This window comes from Rhinolophus ferrumequinum, chromosome 4 (assembly GCF_004115265.2).
Source record: "Rhinolophus ferrumequinum isolate MPI-CBG mRhiFer1 chromosome 4, mRhiFer1_v1.p, whole genome shotgun sequence".
NCBI lineage: Eukaryota > Metazoa > Chordata > Mammalia > Chiroptera > Rhinolophidae > Rhinolophus > Rhinolophus ferrumequinum.
Window position 1 is genome coordinate 21006580 of NC_046287.1, and position 26351 is coordinate 21032930.

The window sequence follows — 26351 nt, forward strand, 5'->3', positions numbered from 1 at the left end:
ACCATGATTATAGCGGAGCCAACATTTGAAGTGGATTCCTTAGACATTTCATCATCTGCAAATGGAAGTAGTTAACTCTGGAAGTGATTCGCAAAAGGATAAAATGAGACTAATACAGTTGGAAGCAAAGTACTGTCTTGCTCAGAGTATTGAGCTACTTTATCATATATCAAATTAGGACCAAGTTCTAGAGAAATGTAGACATGTCCTGGAATTTTGTAATAAGCTTTTGTCAAACTCCCTGGAATGGGGTTGGCAAACTGGCACATCCTGCTTCCTTGTTTATATGACTTTAAGGTGGTGTTTGCATTTTGAAATGGTTAGTAAGAAAAGTAAAATGGCTTATAGGATATGAAACATGAAATCTAAGTTTTCAGCTTTATTGGGACTCTGCCATGTTCATTTGTTTATAGATTGACAGTCTCTGGCTCTGCAAGAGCAGAGATGAGTGACAGACCATTAGGGCCTGTAAATCCTAAAATAAATGCATGGCCCCTTAAAAAAACAAGATAGGGAAACTTGTCATTTTTTTTTTTTAATTTGCACGTTTCTGTGTATTTTAATTTAATGCCCATAATATGCATTACTTTTATAATTAGAGAAAAGAGAAATGTTTATATATTAAAGAGCATGAATATATAGTTTTGAAGAAATATAGAAGTGAATAGTACTACAAAGGCTTTATGGTGAGATCTTGCATGGATATCTGATTTAGATTTAAGCAATCTCATAAGCAGACAAGATGGGAGTTTATCCTGGAGCCTTACTCAATTTGAAGGCCATTCCAAGGATTCAGTGCTATTACAGGAGTATCTCGGCTAAGCCAGGTTGTACCAACGAAAATGAGATTTATGCCCTGGAGGCAAACATTGAGAAAAAAAATAAACAAAACATTTTTACAAATTAAAAAAAAAAAAAAAAAAAAAAAAAGCAGATCATCTCCAGGAGAGCAAGATATATTATGTGCTTGACCTAAGAAAGCTATAGGATAAATACTGCTTGCTGAAGGACAAGTGTAGAAAGGATACATGACAAAAATATTATTTTCCTACAGTAAAATAAACTATCCAGAGACCTAACAAAACTCAACTGACCACAGGGGGCCATTCCGTCTGAGACAGATTCCTACAGCTAGAGAAGCAGAACTAAAGTCAGTCAAAGGCCAGAGATCCAATCAGGGAAATGTCAGTTTGAAAAATAGTGAGAAAAAGTAGCATGTGAGCTCAGTTTCAGAAACTCCTTGGCATTTGGCTGGGTAAAAAACTTAATGGCTTTAGCGGAGTTTCCATTTTCTTTATAGATGGATAGGTTCCGCAAAGAAACGGCAGATAATAATGGAGCAGGAAGGATAAGTGAAGAGGCAGTCTTTGGTGATGAGAAGGGAAGGGATCCTGAACAATTGTGGATGCTTTCTTCACTTTTATCAAAAGATGCAGTTGTACACATGGGGAGATAAGAAAGTCCCAATTGAGAAATTCTGTTTATTTTTATTTTTATTGTTATTGTTAAAGTATAGTTGACATAGTATATTATAGTAATTTCAGGTGTACAGCATAGTGATTCAACATTTATATACCTTACGATGTGATCACCACGATAAGTCTAGTAACCATCTGTCATCGTACAATGTTATCACACTATCATTGACTCTATTTCCTGTGCTGTACAGTACAACCCTGTGGCTTATTTGTAAGTAGAAGTTTATACCCGGTATTCCCCTTCACTTTTTTTCACCCATCTCCCCAACTCCCCTTCTGTTTGACAACCAGCAGTTTGCTATCTGCATGTATGAATCTGTTTCTGTTTTGTTCATTTTTTTTAGATTCCACAGATAAGTGAAATTATGAAGTATTTTATTTGTCTTTCTCTGTCTGACTTATTTCACTTTTAATACCCTCTAGGTCTATCCATGTTGTTGCAAATGGAAAGATTTTATTATTTTTTTATGGCTGACTAATATTCCAATATATACACACACACACACACACACACACACACACACAAATATAATATGCGTACACACAGATAGGTAGACAGAGATAGAGATATCTCTCTCTCTATCTCTATCTATCTATCTTTTCATATCTTCTTTATCCTTTCGTTTATTGATGGACAACTAGGTTGCGTCTATATCTTGGCTATTGTAAATAATGCTGCAGTGAACATAGGGCTGTATATATCTTTTCGAATGAGCGTTTTGTTTCCTTTGGGTAAATACCCAGAAGTGGAAGTGCTGGGTCACATTCTAGTTCTATTTTTAATCATTCAAGGAATCACCATACAGTTTTCCATGATGGTTGTACCAATTTACAATCCCAGCAACAGTGCACCAAGGTTCCCTTTTCTCCACATCCTTGGGAATACTTGGTTGTTGTCATTTTGATGATAGTCATTCCAACAGGAGTGACTAGTATCTCCTGTTGAGGTGGTATCTCATTGTGGTTTTGAGTTGCATTTCCCTGATAATTAGTGATGTTGAACATTTTGTCCTATATCTGCTGTCCATGTATATGTCTTCTTTGGAGAAATGTCTGTTGAGGTCCGCTGCCCATTTTTTAAATCACAGTATGTTTTTGTTTTGTTTTTTTGGTATTGAGTTATTTGAATTTTTAAATATATTTTGGATATTAACCCCTTTTTAAAATGAATTATGAGAAAAAGATTGTAAGCTAAAAGTAATGAAACTATTGTGGGGGATGGAAGTGCCTAGGAAAAGGGCTAAGTCAGCTTTGAAAAGAGTGGAAAACTAGGATTAGTAGAGAAAAGTAGTTAAGATTACCACGCACTGTCGAAAAACTATAAATTTGCTTTCCAAGTTATGTATGACAACACAGAGGAAGAAGTTGCAACTACAATAAGAGAGAACAATAGAGGGAAAAGAACTTACAGATTTGCGTATTTACAATAGTTAACTGACAATTTCAAATAATTAAAAAGGAAGAGGAAAACAAGGAGAGCTTGCAGTTAAAGAATTGAGAAAAAGTTGTTCTAGTGCATCTCAGTAAGTTGACTATCTTGATTAGGCCAAAGGTTGGAGCATCAGGGGATTTGTATAACACCTACCAAACTCTATAACTCAATATAGCTTCCCAACAGTGTGAATTCATTTCCAAGTCATAGTGAAAGATGTGGAGCCTCAACTGAGTACATGTTTTATTGAACGATTACTTAAACCCCAAAAAACGTGTTGCTTTATTATTATTATTATTATTATTATTATTATTATTACTATTATTATTATTATTATTATTATTACTATTACTACTACTAACTACTACTACAGTTATTATTGGTCCTGCAAATAAATCTGTTTGTAGTTAAAGTCCATGGAGTAGCACCATGATGTTCATTAATGTAGTAATAAAAGTCTGTTTGTTTTTTTTTTTTTTTTCTTTTTACAAAATAAAGCATTAGCTGTGCGGTCAGCTACGTGGATTTAAGGCCACGTAGATCTTTTAATAGGGAACGCAGATGATGTGTTATTCACTTTCTTGCTAATAATCTCAAATTTGATTTCCCTACTATTTAAGTACTCTCAGAAGTCTTCTGAAACAGCTGATATCTGAGGGTATAAAGATGGTTTGCTTTTGTTAAATCAATATTTTCCAAGATGCATCCTTGTATTAAGTAAGCTCACTGGAAATTATACACCTGAACCACACTACTCTGCCCTATCCCAACTACAGAACTGCCTCTCCACAGCAAAGATCAGTCTTTACCCAGAGGTGCTATTAAAGCAGGGGGAAAAAAAAATGTCTCTTATTATTGACAATATGATTGATTCTGAAGTTTATTGCACCACTATGCAAAAACCTCTAAGGAAGATCATTCTAAAATCACTAACAGGTTTTGTTCTCTTGATGACCTAGTCTAGTTCATACGTCAGGTTACTTCTTTGCTCTGTCTGCTCATTTCCTGACCTTTGCCATTGCCTGTCTTTCTTTTTTTTTCTCATTCTCTCAGTCTCTTTTTTTTTTTCTTTTTTCTTTTTTTTTCCTGTTCTTCGTGTAGGTCCTTCAAAATGATTTTGTAACTGAGGAGCTACATAAAAGCAACATAGTAAACCAGCAGATTATTCCTTGATTCAAATTAACATAAGCAAATTCATGCTATGATTTGTTTTTATATCATTATTTTGAAATCATTTTGGGATCACTGGCATATTTTAAGGGGAATTTCAGGTATTTATTCTCCTCTTTTAATGATTCTGGTCTGTGACCAACGTCAAATATATGGTGATGGAGGGAGAACTGACTCTGGGTGGTGAGCACACAAAGTGATATATAGATAATATAATACAGAATTGTATACTAGAAACCTATGTATTTTTACTAACGATTGTCAACCCAATAAATTTGAATAAAAAAATAAAACAATGCAGCACTTGTTTTATAATAGTAGTAAGAGTAGTGAAACAAATGCTTTACATTTTTGTCCTATAAATTCTCTATATAAGAATAGATTTAGATGATTCTACTTTTTATGTACAATATCTGTATGGGTAGTGGTTTTACAAGAATTTGAAAATTCAAGATCCACTGAATAACAATTTTGATAATGCATTAAAGTGATAAATAGCAATATCATATAAAATTATATTTGAAAATTGTTTAATTTTATGTTTAATTCAAATAGGCATAAAGAGATGAGAAATAATTCAAATACTAATAGTATTTTTTTTCAATTTGTATTTATCTGTGATCTAAAAGATAACTTAATCCCAAAAGGCTGAAAAAAAAAATCAAAACAGTCTTCTTCAATCCAAAGTCTCATTGTTGACAGCAAATCAATGACAAATATTTTACTGCGTTTAGGTATTTAACTCTCTATAGCTAAACAAGTGTTCTGACTCCTTTATTCCCTCTCATTTTTATCTTGTCTTCCTTCCATCTCTTCTTTTTTTTTTAGTTTGAGACATTATCTATTGTCTATTACTATGTCAAATGTGGACATTTTTACATTCGAACATTTTAATATTAAATACATTTTCTTATATTGAATCCCAAATCACATTTTCCCTTTAGCTATGCTCTCATTATTAATTAGATTAGAATTTTTAGCTCAATCAACATTTAGTTTTTATATTATTATGATTTGCCATTTTAACCCATAGCTCACCTACATAGTGGATCAGGATTTTATTTCAGTTTTGGTACAATTTTAGTTTGTTTTTCATGGTTTATATTTTTTGTTTTTGTTCCATGTTCTATGATTAATTCAATCCCTTGCTTGTCTTTTCTTGCTTGATATTTTCCCTTTAAAGAAGGTAACAAAAATCATATTCCCTCAGAATATTCAAGGTTTTATCTCATTTCCTTTCTTTTGCTACTATGTTTGTTATTAAGAAATTCTATGACAGTTTGATTTCCAATGATTTTCTTCTTTTTTCTTTCTGTCTTCCAGCTTCTCTATCATATTTTATTTATAACTTTTTTTTTTATCTGGATGTCTGGGAATGAAATATTTTTAGCAATTGTATATTTCAAAGTTATGCTGGGTGTTCCTTGGGGTTTATCAATCTAAAAAAAAAAATGTTCTCCTTTACATCTGGGACATTTTTTGTGTGAATTTTCTCTTCTTCAATTTGTTTTTTTGTTTGTTTTTTTAACTTATTTGGTTATTGTATCGCTTGTATTGATTATGTTTATCTAGTCTCTCTTGTTATTCATGTCTGTGTCTTTTTTTGTTCTTTTATTGGGGAGATATCAATTATACATTCTAATATGTGTTGTGCTTTTAAAAATTTCTGCTATCACATTGTTTCCAAATTATGTTTTTCCTTTCAAAATGTTTTTATTTTCATTGTTATTTTTTAATAGTGATATGTAATTAGTTCATGGATGAAATATTCACATTTTTGAGTATTAAAAATATGTTCCCTGAATTTTACCTGTATCTAAGAGTTCCTTCTTTTCTGTTTGTGTGTCTCAGTAACTCTCTTCCATGTTCTCAATCTTGTTTTCTTTAGTTTTGGGTGATCTTTCACTCCTTGTTCACATGTGAGAGTGACACATTAACATACCTATTGTCTGAAGCTGTGTTTTGTGTCTGTGTAGTGGTAGAGGTGACTTGTCAAATGTGTGGGACTCTCCATAGGCTAATTGGGCAGAATCCTGGCCATTTCATGGAGGACCCTCAGATTTAGTATCTCCATTCCGCCCCCCCCCCCGCCCCCAAGCAAATAATCTGTAGAGATGGTAAATCTGGCTACCAAGATTTGGGAAGCAAGTAGGGGAAGCAGGACCAACTACATAATTTAGGGAAACTTGTGTTCAAACATTATTAAGAATGTAAAGAAAGCAAGAACAGAGCATTAAACCAAGTGCAGGACCCTTCTTAATTTGGGCCCTGGGTGACTACACAAGTTGCTCACCTATGAAGCCAGCAGTAAGGGGAATAAGTTGGGGCAGACTTCTCACTGTTGAGTAAGTAGACTTCCACATAATGGCTGCTGTGACTTGGTGTTCAACAGACCACAGCTTCTCTGTTTCCAGCTTTCTAGAGAGAACTCTCCTGTTCCTCACTGGCAAGCGCCAAGAACAGTATTCTCGCTGTAGAGGTACAGTGATGGGGAAGTAGAGGTTCTGAAGCCTAGTGCTCCTTATATATAAATCGTTCTGCTTTCAGTGCCAGATACAGTTTTTAATTCACCGTGCTTAATCAGAAATTGGACTTGAAAAAAAGAAATAAACTTTAAAAAAATTAGAAAAGTTTTCTTTAAATCTATATTCCATATTACAAAATCTAAGGTTTCTTTCCACAAAGCAATGTAACTTGCTCCCTCTCTGTTCTTTGATCTTATTTACCTGAAATAGATATTAGAGGTAATTTAAACTATGTCTCTGGTTTAATAAATTAATTAATTAGAACTCAACTAAATGAGTGGTATGCCCATTTCCACACAGTCGGAAGCAACAAAACATCACAAGTTTTAAATATTTTGTATAGAGTGAAATGAATTTAATGCTTTTTATCATTTAAGCATAGACAATATACTTTGCTTGAACATTTTAGACATTGAAGAATGTGTACTTGAAGAATAAGCATACACAGGACAAAGTAATGCCTTTCACACTGTAAGAATTCAAAATGCTTTTTGATTGATAATAGGAAGTCAGGATCATGGATTTAGTATTACATTCTAATGTGATAAAATGAGCATCTTAGAAATTGTTAAATGCTTATTTTTTAATATATAAAAATTTATTTTGGGAAAATAAGGAAAACAATATTTTGTTTTCTTTTTTTTCCCTGAAAATTATATTCACTGTGTATTTGTACTTATGAGTATTTTTTGAATTTTATCTCTAGGTCACAATTACAGAAAACTCTCATTGTGGCATTGTATTAGATTGGTGTAAAAGTAATTGTGGTTTAAAAGGTTAAAAATAATTGCAAAAACTGCAATTACTTTTGCATCAACCAAATATATATTTTCCCTATATCATTTCTAAAAAATCCAATTAATTATCATGTATCTCTTTCCAGACTAGAACTATAATAATAATAATAATAATCCAAAATTATCTAAATTAAATAATTTTGATTCAATTTTATGAATATCGTTTATGCCGTTGTAAAACATGCATAAGTATAAACAGAAGAATGTTATCATCCATTTTATTTGTAAAATATAAGTACTTTTTTTTAGATACTGAGTCTTAGATACTGAAAGCTTTTCTCAGGGAACCATTGCTGAGGGAAAGTAATGTCTGCATCTTAAATCTTACCATTTTAGTGTCCAGGTTCAGTTTACACCCATAATCTAGGTAAGTCAATCTTATTCTTTAGCCCATTTTATTGTGTTTCAGTAATAAATAGAATTATTCATTTTGAAGTATTTTTGAAGTATGAAGACCAAGGTAGGACTTCTTGGTATTTTCTTTCTGCTGCTTTAAGATGTTTTTTCCATGTACAGAATCAAATCTTGTACTTTTTGAAGTCAAGCCTTGCATTGCTTTCATTTCAGAAAAAGCTCAGCTGGTGTTTGTCCACTGGGATGATCTAGCATAGCACAGTATTGCAAAGGAACCCTGACATGCTATCTTAAACACTGATAAACAAAAAAAGACTACATGTTGTTGTTGGTTTACCTTTTATACATATGTAGCTCAAAGCAAAGTTTTCTTTCTCAAATTTCAAATTGTATTTTTATCATGTATTTGATAATGGTTTCTTTCTCATCTCATAAAAAAAAAAATTCTTCTCAGTTTAATGTAGCACTATATTTGGTTTTGAAGCTAAAATATCCACAATCCTCAGATGCTTACTTACTTGCGAGAATAGTCCCTGTTCTTCTTTCACCAGCACATATGGATTTAGGTTGTAGTAACAAAATATAGATACGGCACTTTAATTATAAACATGGCTTCATTTAAAATTTTTCTGAAATCTTAGTGATGTGTTTATGGTACTTGTAAAATATGATGAATGTTATAAATACTGTTCTTAAATTATACTAATGTTAGAAGTTTAACTACATAGATCATCATGAAATGAGGATTAGATAGAAAATAAAAAAAGTATTGCATTTATTGAATTCCTGTTTGGTAACACACCCTTAAAATAGATTACCATATTTCATCTTTATAAAACCACTTTCAGGAAAGTATCATATTATTATTGTTGTTTTTGTTGTTGTTGTTAATGAGGGAAACAGATTCAGAGAAGTTAAATGTATACTAATAAACAGAGATAGCAAACGTCAGATCTAGAATACAAATCTAAGATATTCCAACTTTAAAGCCTAGCATGTCTTCTAATTAGGATTTTGAAGGATGGTGAAGGATAGAAAGGATGAGATTGAAAGTTAAAGAATCAGTTAGAAAGGATGAAAAGAGAGAGATTTAAAAGATTAGGTAGCCAAATTTAAACGTGATAAAATCTTGCCACATGGTGAAAAGAAGTTTTTTTAAAAAATGACGCATTCTTGGGAAATATGAAGGAAATGAATCTGTTTTAGTTAAAGTCAAAGAAGGTTGTTATGGATTAGATAAGGCCTGAAAGCATTTGCTAAAATGACCAAATTGCTCAGTGAACGTTTGCTACCGTGGTGCCCCTAATACAAGTTCTGTATTGAGTTTGAAGGAGCTTGTCTTGGAGGACGCCAACTTGTTAGAATATACAGAAAAACTAGACAGATTGGACTCAGTTATCAGAGAACATGATAGTTTAACATGATTTAAGTATTGGGCATCCACTAAGTCTAGTATAATTGGACTCATCCCAATTTTTAAAGAATCTCTATAAATTCACCTACTCAGTAAACAGTACATCTCTGTAGTTTTATTATTCATGGTCCAACAGGGAAGAGATCACACACTCACATAAGACTACTTTAAATCATTATTTTCTTAAGTTAAAAAAAACACAAACTGATTCAAATGCATATACAGATGTACAGAACTGGCAGTAGCAAACATTTTACCAACCTTAAGCCTGAAAGTCCCAGGGCAGGAAAAGATTAAGGGAATCTCAATGAAGAAAAGTATCTCTTAAGAGGAGCAGTGGCTTTCACTTAAGAGAAACAGCTCACCAAAGGGGTCCATGAGGGAGATATATTCTGAGAAATAAATATCATGACCTAACATCCCTTGGTCTGTTCTGTCTCCTTCAGTGACTACCTATTGGGTTAATTCAATTGGAAGTTTAAGAATAGGGATACAATCTGTATGAGTAGAAAACATAGGATGCGGGAGGCCAGCACAGTAACGGTGTCAGCCCTAGCCATGTCTGCTATGTTGCTAGATACTGTGTTTATCTCTGCGTATTGTGAATAACCCTTTTATATCTTCTCCGCTCTCCAAAGCTTCTTACGCCTATTGCTCAGTCCTCATTCTCAGCAGTTGACCTTGATTTCTATTGCACTGAAATGATAGGAGCAATCAGAAGAGAACTTTCACTAACTCCCAATGCCACGTATGTGGCACTATCAGCATGTGTGCACAATTGCTCTGCCTTTCTTCCTATTACCACAGATGATCTATTGGTAGAAGAATCTGAGGCCAAATCATCCAATAGATTTCATGTGCTTGTGTCCATTCGAACATATCACTAAATATTATACTCTTTTCCCTGTGTCATAAATTTCTCCCCCTGTACTGCATCATTTCTATTAACATAAAAAGATAGTGTTTTTTTCTTGTTTTCATGAAGGAAAATACTCTGCTAATTGTTGAGAGACAGTTCTCCATGGGTCCATCGCACCTGTGTGCATCTTGCAAAGTGAGGCACTGACTGTTCTTTGTTCCAGGTTATTTTTTTCAAGGATGTTTGTATAGGAATCAGCTTTGGTCCTAGCTTTGGTCCTCCTGCCAGGGCAAAAGCAAAACTTCCTACAGCCCTTTATAAAAGGCCCAGGTCCCTTAAACTCAGACTTCTCCTGTAATTCTAGTCACTGCATGTGGGAGTTGGGACTCAGAGGAGAGACTTGAAAATACTGAAACTGTGGTTACTGCTGTTGCTGTGAGTAATAAACTGTCTCTGACCCAGTAATGGTGGGTCTTGTACCATCATTCATGAAGCTGCAGCAAGCAAAATTGTAAGATTACAAGGAAGGTAAAATGCAGACCTTTTACTTTTATTGACATCAATCTCGTTTCTCTGATACACTATCCTTTACCAGAAAACTCCTTGAAAATGTTGCCTGTATTTATGATCTCAAATTCCATTCCTCCCACTCTGATTGTATCAGGCCACTGAAGCTGCTTCTATCAAAATTTAACTTAAAATTGCTTAATCCAATAGTCAATTCTTAGATCTCATCCTTCATTATTTATAACCAACATTTGACACTTTTGATCGCACATTTTCTCCAGTTTCAAGGCCTTTCTTCACTTCAGTTTCAGATCAGTACTGTTATGTTTTTGGTCCTTCCATACTGGATGATCATTTTTTAGTATCCTTTGAAGATTTCTCTTCATATTTCTTGCCTCTTAAGATTCCATTCTTTATAGTTCAAGGGCTTAGTCTTGAAACACTTTCCTTTCTATATGCAATTTTTCGAATATCTATCGCATTTAGAATCATGGCTTTATCTGTAGACACTCACAACTAACATATACATATATATACACACACACACACACATACATATATATACATACATATATATATACACATATATACATATATATGTGTATATATATATGTGTGTGTGTATATATCTATATATCTATATCTATATCTATATCTATATATACATATATATATGTACAGCCCAGATCGCTCTCTTGAGCTACACATTTACTTCCAACTGCTTGACACATTCTCTTGGAAGTAAAATTGGCATATCCAACTTAACATGTCTAAAACTGTACGATGTGTTTCCCCCGTAAGCCTATTCTTTTCACAACCTTTAATGCTGTATAATGTCAACCACATCCTTTAAGTTGCTTAAGCCAAGACTCTTAAAATGTTTCTTAACTTTTCTCTTATTCTCGTATGTCACAAATTCAGTATTTTCACAAATTTCTTTGTCTCGCCCTTCAGTGACATTTAGACCACAAACGTTTTTGTCACCTCCATTGCCACACCCTGTCTAAACCATCATCTCTTATCTCGATCACTGCAGTTGCCTCCAATGGATCTCAATGTTTTTGTCCCTCCCCCTGAAGCTTACTCTAACCAAAGTAATCATAACAATCCTGTAAAGTGAATATCTTTGCTTCTGTGCTCAAAACCCTCTGTTGGCTTCCCAACTCATGTGAAGTATACAGCATACTCCTTACAATGGCCAAGAGACTTTTTACCTAATATTTTACCTCCTTTGCTGTCTGACTCACTCTGGCTTATTCATGTTGGTTTCTTTGATGTTCCTTGTACATCCCAGGCACATACCGTCTTCAAGGTGTTTAAAGCTCTTACAGATATTCACAAAGTTTACTCTCTCATATCTCTTCAGATGTTGGCTCCATTGTCACCTTTTGTCTTAAACTTGCAACTCCCTACCCCTGGCTTACTCTGTGCACTTCCTTTTTATTTTCTTTCTTGCTCTTGCATTGTTTCACATCATTTCTACTTTCACTTAAGTATCAATAGATAGATTGTAGGCTTTATGAGAAAATTATTTTCTTTCTGAAAAACAATATATCTGTAATTTGGAATAGTCCCTGACACATAATTGGTGCTCAAATATCTGTTAGCAGAATGATTTATTTATGTGTGTGTGTGTGTGTGTGTGTGTGTGTGTGTATGTAATGTCTCAGAAAGCTTCCCATATATATTATAAAATTTTTTTTTAGGTATTAGATTGGTGCAAAAGTAATTGTGATTTTTGGCATTATTTTTAACATTTTAAATGGAGTTACCTTTTGCACTTTCAATATTCTGAAAATGAATAAAACATTTCTTTTCTCTCAGTGAAAAATTTTGATCAATACTACTTTCTACACACTGTTCAATAGAATATTTACTTTAACCTAGTAAATATCCATAAGTAGTTTATCATATTTCAACCCTGAATTGTTCATCTATGTTTTATGTAAATTAATGATTAGTAAGCTATATATCCCTGCCCTCGGTGTTGGGGTCAGTGTTAATAAATGTAAATGCCATCTTTATTCTATGCAAACGTGTTTTTCAATCATGTTAACAATCAAATGCTCTCTGTTAGAGTTTTCAGAATGTTTTTCTTATCTTCGTTATCCAGGTTTAAGTGAGTTACTCCTTTCATATACTGACTTTTATGAAATATGAGCTTGTCAGAACAATTCTGCAAGTATACATGGAGGGGAAAGGGAGATGTAGAGGGAGTGCCTTTGACCATAGGAAGAAGGAAAGAAGTTTGATCAAATGGAGTAAGTGTGAAGGTTATTGTCATGGGTTGAATTGTTTCCCCCAGAAAGACACATTGAAGCCCCACCCTGTAGTATCTGTATTGTGACCTTATTTAGGAACAGGGTTTTTGCAAATGTATTGAAGTTAAGATAGAGTCATTAGAGTGGGCCCTAATCCAATACCAATCCAATGCAACAACACCCATGACTGGTTTCTTGTTAAGAAGAGAAGAGATGCACAGGGAAAACACCCTGTGAAAGTGGAGACAGAGATTAGAATGATGTATCCACAAGCCAGGGGACAGCAAGGATTGCCAGTCATCACCAGAAGTGGAGAGAGGCATAGAACAAATTCCAAGCCTTCAGGAAAAAATCAACCCTATCAAGACATTGATTTCAGATTTCTAGCCTCCAGAACTGTGAGATGATACATTTTATTAAAATTAGGGGTTTTTTTAAGGCACCTAGTTGATGGTACTTTAGTATGATAGCCCTAGGAATATAATAGAATCGGCACATACAGAAAGCAGTGGAGGAGCTCTCTGTGGGGGTGAGAGACCAAAGGGAGTGGGTACCTAGTCACCTAGGCACAAACCTCCAAGCCTCACCCGCAGCTCCCTGGCTGGTTAGTGTGCACATGAGCAGCAGGGAACTTTCCCTGGCATATCGTGAAAACACTGAGACAAGTTGCTCCTCAAGTGGACACATGAATCATGATGGGCCACCTAAAGTTTACCTTTAAAAATGACTCTGGGACTCTGAAAACCTCCGGAGAGAGGGAGAGTTTAAAAAGCCCAACAGTGAGGTAGATTAATGTCTCCACAGCCTTGAAGGTTGAAGGCTTGGATTTGTATTTTTTTTAAGTGTTTTAAGTTTTTGTTTTTGTTTTGTTTTGTTTTAAATATGCTATAATGTGCTTGAGTTTCCATCAAGATGCCCACCTTCTAAATGTATAGAATTATCTAAATTATGGGAAGGGGATGATATGCCTCTTAGATTTTTCTCTCAGTTATGTAGATACTATGAGCAAAATTGCTTTATCTTTATTATTCGGGCTTCTGCTTAAATAATCACTCTTGAATTTTAATGCCTTCAAAACGACATGAAATTTAGAAATCAAATCTGTATATATAAGACTCCTTTAGTTTACTCAATACCATATAACCTTAAACTACCTGAATTTTTTTGAGTTTCAATTACTCCTGTAAAAATGTGAATGATAGTATCTAATTATTAGGAATAACTGGGCTCATAATATACAAGTCGTTTCAATTAGATAGGAAGTATCATAAATATCATGATAGCCTAGAATAAGCAAGAGTCCTCAAGCCTATGACTCTGTAAAAGAGCTAATTATCTCTTTCAAGAAATTCTGGGAATTTTTTTTTTTTTTTTTAGGATTTTTATTAGAGTATAGCTAACATACAATGTTATATTAGTTTCAGGCATACACCATAGTTATTCAACATTTATATACCTAAAGAAGTGATCACCGTAAGTCCAGCAACTATCTGACAGTATACAATGATATTACAATATTACTGACTATATTCCCTATGCTGTACATTACATCCCCATGACTTATTTGTTTTATACCTGGAAATTAGAACCTCTTCACCTTTCCCCCTCCTTTAATTTTTTTTTTCCAATTAGAATTGATATTCTGTATTACTTTATATTAGTTTCAGGTGTACATCATAGTGGTTAGACATTTATATAACTTAATTAAGTGGTCCCCCTGACTAGTACTCACCTGGCACTATACATAGTTAGTACCATATTATTGACTATATTCCCTATGCTGTACTTTACATCCCCATGACTATTTTATAACTACCAATTTTTTCTTCTTAATCCCTTCACCTTTTCACCCCACTACCCAACCCACCTCCCATTTGGCAACCATCAGCTTGTTCCCTGCATCTATGAATCTGTTTCTGTTTTTTGTTTGTTTATTTGTTATTGTTCATTTATTTTGTTCTTTAAATTCCACATACAAGAGAAATCATGTGGTATTTGTCTTTCTCTGTGTGACTTATTTCACTTAGCACAACACCTCCAGGTCCATTCATTTTGTCACAAAAGGTAAGATTTCATTCTTTTTTAATGGCTGAGTATATACAGAGGGTGCAAAAAAATGTATAAACATTTTAAGAAAGAAAAAACTGTATTAAAATTGTAATACTCAATATAGACCGATAACAAAAGATGAATACTACTCACGTGTATACATTTTTGGGCACCCCCGGTATATACCACATCTTCTTTATCCAGTTGTCTATTGATGGGCACTTAGATTGCTTCCATATGTTGGATTGTATAAATAATGCAGAGATGAACATAGAGGTGCATATATCTTTTCAAATTAGTGTTTTGAATTTCTTCAGATAAATATCCAGAATTAAAATTACTGGGTCATAAGGTAATTCTATTTTTAATAATTCAAGTAACTTCCGTGTTGATTTCCATAATGGCTGCACCAATTTTCAATTCCACCAGCAGTGCACAGGGGTTCTCTTTTTTCCACATTCTCACCAACACTTGTTTGTTGATTTATTGATTATAGTCATTCTGACAGATGAGAGATGGTATCTCATCATGGTTTTTTTGTTTTTCTCTGCTGATGAGTGATATTGAGCATCTTTTCATATGTGTATTGGCCAACTGTATGTCCTCTTTGGGGAAATGTCTGTTCAGGTCCTGTATCCATTTTTTAAATTGGATTGTTTGGGGGGTATTTTGGTGTTGAGTAATATGAGATTTTATAAATTTTGAATATTAACCCCTTACCCAATATATCATTGGTGAATATCTTCTCTTATTTAGTAGGTTGTCTTTCTGTTTTGTTGATGGTTTTCTTTTCTGTGCAAGAAAAAAAAATGGTTTTCTGTAGTGCCATTCATTTATTTTTTTTATATTGTTTTCCTTTCCTGAGTTGACGTATCATAACAATATTACTAAAAGAAATGTTAGAGAGTTTATTGCCTAAGTTTTCTTCTAGGAGTTTTACAGTATTGCATTTAAGTATTGAATCCATTTTGTGTTTATTCTTGTATATGGTGTAAGAAGATAATCCAGTTCCATTTTTCTGCAGGTATCTGGTTTCTCAACACCATTATTGAACAGACTGTCTTTACCCCATTGTATATGCTTGCCTCTTTTTCATAGACTAATTGACCATGGGTTTATTTCTGGGCTCTGTATTCTGTTCCATTGATCTAAGTGTCTGATTTAATGCAAGTACCATGCTGTTTTGATTACTGTAGCCTTGCAATATAGTTTGATGTCAGCTATAGTGATATCTCCAATTTTGTTCTTCTTTTCGAGATTACTGTGGCTATTTGGTATCTTTTATGCTACCATATAAATTTTAGGATTATTTGTTGCACTTCTGTGAAAAATGCCGTTGATATTTTGATAGGGATTTCATTGCATCTGTAGATTGCTTTGGATAGTATGAACATTTTAACAATGTTAATTCTTCCTATCCATGAGCATGGTATATGCTTCCATTTATTTGTATCTTCCTCAGTTTATTTCTTCAATGCCTTATAATTTTCTTAGTACAAGTCTTTTGTCTTTGGTTAAATTTATTTATAGGTATCTTATTTTTCATTGATGCAATTGTAAATGAGACTGTTTTCTTAATTTCTCTTTTTGATAATTCCTTTTTGGTATATAGAACTGCAACTGATTTCTGAATATTAATTTTATATCCTGCTACTTTACTGAATTCATTTATTTGTTCTAATCCTTATTTTTATTTTTTTATTTTTTTTGTCTGTGGAATCTTTGGGGCTCTCTGTCTGTATGTAGTATTATGTCATCTGCAAATCATGACAGTTTTACTTCTTTTTGTACAATTTGGATGCTTTTTTTTCCCTTGTCTGTTTGCCATGGCTAGGACTTCCACTACTATGTTAAAAGTGGTAAAAGTGGACATCCTTGTCTTGTTCCTGATCTTAAGGGAAACGCTTTTAGCTTTTCACCATTGAGTATGATGTTAGCTGTAGGTTTGTCATATATGGCTTTTATTATGTTGAGGTATGTTCCCTGCATTCCACTTTGCTGAAAGTTTTTAATATAAATAGATGCTGGATTTTCTCATATGCTTTTTCTGCATCTATTGATATGATTATATGATTTTTATCTTTCATTTTTTTAATGCAGTTTATCACATTCATTGATTAGTGGATATTGAACTGAACTTTTCAGGGATAAATCCCACTCAATTATGGTGTATGATCTTTTTAATGTATTGCTGAATTCTGTTTGCTAATATTTTGTTGAGATTTTTATATCTGTGTTCATAAGGGATATCAGCCTATAATTGTCTCTTTTTGTAATATCTTTGGCTTCGGCATCAGGATAATGTTGGCCTCATAAAATGAGGCTGGGGCCCATTCATCCTATTAAATTTTTTGGATCTGATTTAGAAAGATAGCTGTTAATAAATTGACTGTTAGGTTGAATTCACCTGTAAAGCAATCTGGCTCAGGACTTTCTAATTTTATTTATTTGTTGGTTGGTTTGTTTGTTTTTCCTTTTTCTGCTTCAATTTGGTTAGGATCAGTCTGTTCAAATTTTCTGTTTCTTCTTGATTCAGTTTTGAAGATTTGATGATTCTAGGAATTTATCAGTTTCTTACACATTGTTGAATTTGTTGGCATATTATTGTATGGAGTATTTTCTTATAATCTTTTGTATTTCTGTGGTGTCATTGTCACTTCTCTTGTATTTCTTATTTTATTGATTCGTGACCTTTCATTTTTTCTTGATGAGTCTGATTAAAGGTTTATAAATTTTGTTTATCTTTTCAAAGAACATGCTCTTGGTTTCTTTGATCTTTTGTATCACTCGTTTAGTTTCTATTTTGTTTATTTATACTCTGATCTTTATTATGTCTTTCCTTCTACTAACTTAGGGCTTTGTTTGGTGTTATTTTTCTAGTTCCTTGAGGTTAGGGTTAGATTGTTTATTTGACATTGTTCTTATTTTTAAGGTTGGCCTATATTGCTATGAATTTCACTTTTAGGACTGCTTTTGCTGTGTCCCATAGGTTTAGGGTTGCTGTGTTTTCATTTTCATGTCTTTCAAGGTATCGTTTGATTTCTTCCTTGATCTCATTGTTAACCCATTCATTGTTTAGTACCATGTTATTTAGCCTCCATGTTTTTATGTGTTTTCCAGGTTTGTTTGTTTGTTTTCTCTCATAATTGGTTTCTAGTTCCATACCATTGTGGTCAGAAAGAATGCTTGATGTGATTTTATCATCTTATTTACTGAAACTTGTTTTATTGCCTAACATGTGGTCTGTCTTGCAAAATGATCCATGTACAGTTGAAAAGAGTGTATATTCTACTACTTTCAAATGAAATGCTCTAAAAATATCAGTTAAATCTGTTTAGCCTAGTGTGTCATTTAAGGCTACTGTTTTCTTGTTGATTTACTGCCTGGAAGATCTATCCCTTGATATCAGTGGGTATTAAAGTTCCCATGACTGTATTACTGTCAGTCCCCCCCTTATATTGGTTAATATTTGCTTTATGTATTGAGGTGCTCCTATGTTGTATACATAAATGTTTACAAGGGTTATATCCTCTTGTTGGATTTATCCCTTTATCATTTTAAAATGTCTTTGTTTATCTCTTATTATAGCCTTTATTTTAAAGTCCTTTCTGTCTGATATAAGTATTGCTACCCCAGTTTTTTTTTTTGTTTTTTTTTATTGTTTGTTTGTTTCAATTTGCATGAAATGTCTTTTTTCATCTCTTTCCTTTTAGTCTGTGTGTATATTTTTATGTCAAGTGGGTCTCTTGTAGAGAGCATATGCATGGGTCATGTTTTTTTATCCATTTAGCTACCCTATGCTTTTTGATTAGAACACTTAATCCATTTACATTTAAAGTGATTATTGATAGGTATATAGTCATTGCCATTTTATTATTCATATTTATGCCCCCCGCCCCCCCCACACACCTTTTTCTTCTTGAAGAAGTCCTTTTAACATTTCTTATAATACTGGTTTCGTGGTAATGAATTCCTTTAGCTTTTTTCTTCTCTGGGAAGCTCTTTATCTCTCCTTCAATGTTAAATAATATCCTTGCTGTCTAGAGTAATCTTGGTTGTAGGTCCTTGTTTTTCATCACTTTGAATATTTCCTGCCAATCCTTCCTGGTCTGCAAAATTTCTGTTGAGAAAACAGTTGACAGTTTTATGGGAGCTCCCTTGTAGGTAACCAGCTGCCTTTTTCTTGCCACTTTTAGGATTCTATCTTTGTCTCTAACTTTTCCCAGTTTAATTATAATGTGTCTTGGTGTAGGCCTGTTTGGGTTCATCTTGTTCAGGACTCTCTGTGCTTGCTGGACTTGTTAGTCTACATCCTTCACCTGGTTAGGAAAGTTTTTTGTCATTATTTCCTCAAATAGGTTTTCAAACCGTTATTATTTCTTTTCTACTTCCGGTACCCCTATGATGCAAATCTTACGCTTTGTGTATCCCAGAGGTCCCTTAAATGATTCACATTTATTGAATTCTTTTTTATTCTTTTTTGCTGTTCTGATTGCATGTTTTCTCTTGCTGATTTGATTCTCTCCTTCATCTAATCTGCTTGCTATTCATTCTTCTAGCATAGTCTTCATTTCAGTCATTGTATTCTTAGCTTTTGACTTTTTTTATGGTTTCTATGTCCTTCTTTATGCTTGCTATTTCTTTGTTGAAGTTCTCACTAATTTCCTTGAGCATTGCTATAATTGTTGTTTTGAGCTCTGTATCTCATCGATAGCTTGTCTCCATTTTGTTTAGTTTTCTCCTTTTTTTTTATTTAGAACACTTTTTTGTTTGTTTGTTTCTTTCTTTCTTTGTTTTCTCATTTCATCTGTCTCTCTGTGTTTGTTTCCGTGTTTTTGGTATATCTGCTATGTCTCCTTTCCCAGTCTAAGCAGCGTGGCCTTATGTATTATATGTCCTGTGGGGTCCAGTGGCACAGTCTCCCTGGTCACCTGAGCCAGATGCTCCAGGAGTATCCCTTGTGTGGATTGTGTATGCTCTCCTGTTGTAGTTGAGACTTGATTGCTGTCGGCACATTAGTCTGTGGGCTTGACCCTCAGACTTATTGTCTATGAGGATTGCACATGATCACAGCATACAAACTGTAGTGCAGGGGCTGACCCCATGAGTGGGAGTTGCCCACACAGGCCCTGGTGGCTGCCGAAACCACCTTTTGGCTGTGCTGCTTTTGTAACTAATCAGGTGGTGTTCTGTCATGGTTTGAAGCTGGCCACCAGGTATGCTGATTATGAGGCCTCTTAGGAGGGGCTCCTGTGCAGGCCGTTGTCATCTGCTGCCTGTGACTGGTCCAGGACGACTTGGTATGAGGTACGAAGCGATCTGTGGTTTGTCACTGCCTGTGCTGGACCTGGAGGTGCATGAGAGAGGCCATTCTGCAAACCCAGGCAGGCAGTCACCAGTACCATGCCTGGGGCAGCTCAGCAGAAGGCACAGGGCACCAACAAGGCTTGCCACCACCTGCCAACTGTCGATAAGGCTGAGCTACTGAAAGGGCCTCGGGTGGTACAGGAGTTGCATCTCAGGGAGTCACCAATATGGGGTGAGTGGTGTTCAGCTGGTTAATGCAAATTCTGATTTGACCCTATTTCTGTTGGCCCTTTAAGAGGGCACCTGGGTTTCCAGCCACTTCCCATCTCCACAGTTTTTCGCAGCCAGATGTTGGGACTCCTCTTTCTGGCACTGGTGCTCTGTACTGTGGAGCCCTGTGTGGGGTTGGGACCTCTTGTTCTTCACGGGATACCTTTGCGTCTGAGATATCCCTCCTGATTCTCAACTGCCACACATGGGAATGGGACCAGCCTGTTTCATGTCTCCATCCTTCTTACATCTTGAGGTGGCTTCTTGTTTATATCCTTAGTTATAGGACTTCTGTTCAGCTAGTCTTCGGATGGTTCTCCAGGTTGACTGTTCTATAATTTAGTTGTAAATTTAATGTGGTCACAGAAGGAGGCAAGTACAATGTTTATCTACTCTGCCATCTTGACTAGAATTTCCCAGCAGGTTTTGAATACTGGAGTAATAGACTCTTTCAATAAACCTTTCAAACCTAGGAATAAATGGATTAAACTGCTGGAAGGGTCGAGGTGCTAGAGAGGCCAAACTCTGGGAAAAGATTTTGTTCTTCAAGAGTTTAAATGATTTAGCAAAATATCAAGTATCTCAAATCACCAATTGCTACCTACAGCTGTATTTTTTTTTTAATTAAACTCCTCCAAGTGAAATATTTATCAGGATTCTTTATGTGAAATTATATTCATGCCATTATTTTTTGTTTTCAGTTTAAGGGATTTTACTGTGCCTTATCCAAATAATTTGAATGTAATATTATTGTTGAAAGAAAATTTATTAAATTTAATTTTTGTAGAATGACTTCCAGGCCAGTAAAACTTGACTATAAACAATGAAATCTATTAACATCTTCAGAAGAAAATTTTTTTTTCTTTTTTTTTGAGAGAAGAATTAGGTCACTTTTGAAGCATAGGACAATGGACAAGCAAAAAGGTAAATGTTGACAGTGTTCTGGGCACTGCCCCAGAAAAACGTGCTCTCGTTTAAAGACAAATCCCTAGGTTCACAACTATATTGTAGTGGTTGTGAATTTTCTATTGTATTAAGCTTAATGCCAAATCCTGAAATAGGGACCTATGTGCAAATGACATATTATGAGAATCTGACAAGAGACGAGAGGGATTTTGTGCAGGATGGGAAAGAAGCCAGGATAGAGTGAAAGGTCAGTATGAATGTAATTTCAGCAGGGGAATTTTATGCTGTAGAGTCATCTTGCACTGTGTCAAGGGAGCTGACTTTCATATTCTGAGATGAAAACAGCCAGCTCTCTATGATTTTGAGTAAGGCTAGGTATTTCAGTGACTCAAGGACAGTCCTCCAAGATGACCCAAAGGCATACATTAATGGAACCAAATTCACACCAACGTTAGAGGAGTGGCACACAGAAACAGAAAAAAAGGGATCTGATGTATCTGGATAGAACACTGACAGTGTTCATGCCTCTTTCATTAACTTCTGGAGAGAAGTTGGGCTCTCTGGGTTTGTACCAGTTTCAGACCCATCACAACAGGTAAGCACATTTCTGCATAGCTCACTGACTTCAGACTATTATGACCCAAAGGAAGGGTAAACTACAGTTTATTAATAGCTTGTACTATTGTCAAATGATATTTTAAATCAAAATGGAAACAATGGCTATGATTCTATATCAATTCTTTGAGCAATTATTAGGGACTGCAGTCTAGCATGATTTTAGGATTTGAAATTGTCCCTTAATAAAAATGTGTTTCTCCTCACAGGAAGCACAGTTATATGAAAAATTAATCATTTCCCATTGGATATCCTTAACTGGAATATAACACAGTGTGAAGATTATTAGTTTTCATTATATCAATAAGTAGCTCTGGGAACCTGAGAACATCTCAGTTATCTCTTCTTGCCCTTGGTTCTTATCTATAAATTGGAGATGGTGGAAACTGCTAGATGATTCTCATAGCTATACTTAATATATACATTTGTGTAAAAATAATACATAAAAAAATAAAAGTAATTATGAACAATTAAAGATGAATCATTATTATAAACAGATTTCACAGAAACATGTCTACATCAGGATGGTGGACTTAAATGTCTGACTAAATTCAAATGCCAAAAAAAGATGTATTAATAAACTAGCAGGAGAGACTTGTCATTAGACGCATGGATCAAATATCTGATTTCTTAATTACTGTGTACTCCAAAATGATTAAGCAATTTTTTAAAGTTAACATTAAACAATTCTCTTTCTGATAATAAGTCCCTTTGCATTATTAAGCTCTGGTGTTCTCCATGGAGTAAGCCTGAAAATCGGCATCTGTATTTATAACACATTTGTATTTCAGTAAGCCTAAATTTGCACCTTTGCACAATGGCTAATATTTTGAGAGCTGGAAATATTTGTAAACACTAAATACACAGTAGGCAGCAATTTCCAGGATACACTTGAAGAGCTGAATTCATATCTCTGAAAGATTCATCACTTACTTTCTCTTTTCAGTGAGCATTACAGGAGTACGTGCACAGACAGCTACACCCATAACAGCAAGTTAAGCACTCCCATCTTCTACAATATATTATTTGAAGTACTATATTTTTCAATTTCTTTCAGGATAAACTGATAAAATTTCTATATTGGCTTTAAATTCAGCAATTCCACGAAGTTGAATAATTTAATCTTCACTCTGCAGTTGCTAAGATACTTCTGGGTATTTTCTGGTTTTATCTTTGTTGTCAGAGTATTTATGCATTAAACTTTAACCACCTTGATCTCTATTATATTGGTGCACAGGTTACTACTTAGAGATTAACAAACCAGTGAAAGTGCTCTCTGGGGATAGTGAGTCTACTGCACTGAGAGGGTCAAATGCATTCTCTATTTCAAATTCTAGAGGCTCAAAAACAACTTTAACATGTTCCACACCCCCCTGCTACCACTGTTATTATACATACCACTGCATATGCTGTCTGTTCTATCATTACTTAATTTCATGCAGCAATAAAAATTATACACATAAAGTCTTAAGCAGAATTTAATAATTTTTAAGTGTCTGTTGTCTAGCTTTTAAAAAAGTCCTTGGATTCTATTATAGTCCTTGGATTCTATTATTCTATTAATATTCATTTTTCTTTTGCAATGAAGAAAAAAATCGGTCTATCATTTCAGTGTATTGAATGAAAAATATTTTGCAGAAAAAATATCCAGGTACTTAAATTATTAAAAGGGAGTAACTAGACAAGAACTGCTTTTCAAGATGAATTAGTAGTAAAATTTTAACAGAAGTGCCGTTTTATTCATCCAAAGGACAATAGATATGAAACTGAAAAATAAACTATTTTGGCTATTAGTAATAAATGTAATGAGTAATGAAAAACAATTGTGATTAAGATTTGGCATGTTCTTTTTTTACACAATAATAATACAATATTTTTCTGTTGTACATTAGTAGAATTTTAGGAAGAATTCTCTTAGTCCAGGTATACACTGTGAAGACCACAATTAAAACTAGAAATATAGATTTAATAGATGTCATATTAAGCAATATTAAAAATATCCAATTATTTTCTAATCAAACATTTTTCAAAGTAAAATATTTGCTTTTATTCTAAAAGTAAGACAATTTACAGATATTTTTTCTTCTAAAGTGTATTTTGCTTATTCAAAAGAAACAAAATTTATTATTGACAATGATTTTTCTTTATAATATCTTATTTGCCAAATCAAAAATACAATAAAATTTGAAATTATTTCCTGTAAAACCCATGAAACACACAGAATTTCAGTACATATGGCTACTTTTAAAAATACTCTAAAAAGATTTAAAAATAGTAAACTATACATTGAAATTTTTTGCTATGAGATTGCCTTCCCTTTATAAAAAACAAAATGCTACATGTCTTCTGTTCCCAAAATTATCCTGTTTATTGTTACTGAAAAACTGAGAGTATTTTTAACCTGCTTTTTTGCTTTCTTATTAGACTTCATTAGACCCATTCATATCCAACCTTTATGTTTCTACCACTTTCAAGATTAGTTTTAATTCTGCTCTTTGACATTAGTAAAAGTAAACTTAGTCTTATAAATGTATTTATCCTTCCTAATAAATAATGAAATATACTAAAACTTGTTCAGTTACTTCTATGGTAACTAACAGTCCATGAAAAGATGCAAAAATTTGCTATATTATTTTTATAGATGGAAAATTTCAGTTAAATCATTTTGTTTTCTACATAAATAGAAAATGAGTGAAATCAATACTTTTTAAAATTATTTACACATATATAATGCATTTTTTTGTATCATTCTTTATATGATCTAAACAAAATAAAACAAAAAGTAAATGTGAAAGGTAAAATTATTCAAATCTAATTTCCTAATTATAAGTCATGTTCTACCATCATTAACAGGTTTTTGACACTGTTCACCTGTTTCTCACCTCAGCCAGGTTTTCTGAATCTCTACCTGTCACAGGTAGATCGTGCTGGAATTAACCTTTCCTCCACAAATGTCATATAAAAGGCTTGAATCTTCTAATTTCATACGGTCACTTCATATGAACTTGCCTAATAATTTTGTCTTAATCCTTGACAGTGTAGTTGTATATATCCTGTCTTCATTTTCAAATGTATAGATATCTTGGTTATTGTTGGCTGGACTTTGGAAAGAATTGAGAGTGGCAAGGCTCTTCTGTGCAAGTAGCATCTTTGATGTGATTTTGTTTGCCTACCTATCGAATATATACATCTTATTTCTCGTTTACTCTGTGGTTTTCCCACCATGTTAGATCTACCGTGTTTCTCCAAAAATAAGACCGGGTCTTACACCACATTTCCCCAAAAATAGTACCGGGTCTTATTTTCATTTTTGCTCCAAAAGATGCATTAGGGCTTATGTTCAGGGGATGTCTTATTTTTTCATGTACAACAATCTACATTTATTCAAATGCAGTCATGTCATCTTCTTCTGGAACATCATCATAACATACTAAATGTGTCCGTCTGGCTGACGATCTGAACTGGGGCTTATTTTTGGGGTATGTCTTATTTTTGGGGAAACACAATAACAGTCTTGTTATTACCTAGTATCAGGAAGGGTTTCTACTCTCAACTCCTTAGTTGGTTTTATCTTCTTGTCAGTTTCTAGAACTTTTCTGGGCCTACACAGATAGCATGATTAACTTTATTTTCAGCCTCAGGTTTAGGGAAATTCTCTCAATTCCAGGTCTTTATTTTAGGTCTGGAGTATGGGATATTCAAATATCAGCCATTACTAATAATTTAACCAAATTCTACTTCTAACCATGGTGGGGTAACAGGAACTCCTGAATGAACCACCCCTATTTAAATAAACAGAGACAAAAAGAAATTTTGAAAATATATCATGTCCATGCTCTTCAACACTGAACTCTCATATCACCCCATGGTACCTACTTGCAGTGCCTAATTATCTCCTCTCTTCCCAGATCCCACCTTGTAGGAAATTGATTCATGCCCTGAAGACAGTTCTTCATAGAAACCACCTACCCCCTCCGCCCCCCCCCCCCCCCCCCCAGCAGAAATCCTCTTTGCATTCTGTGGCAGTAGGAAAGGGAACCCTGGTCATTCAAGATGGGAATGGGAATGGACTTTCCCCTGGATATGCCATTACACACAGGGGAAACTGTACCGTCAGACAGTGACAGCCAGTGTATGCTCTATCGCTGAAACAGAACTTGCTTCTGCATGGTGATTTAACCGTCACTTGTTATATACCATTTATGGAAAAATATCTTTCAGGTTATAAATAACATTGTCAAACATTTTAAAACATCACAACTGCCTCCCCACCCCCACTCCCCCACTTTGGAGACTGCCTATACAAAACAGGGTCTTCTAATAACTATTTGGAAAAGGTTATTATTACCTTTTTCATACTTCTGTTTTCTATTGCTGAAGTTATGTTGATATAACATGTTTCTCTGC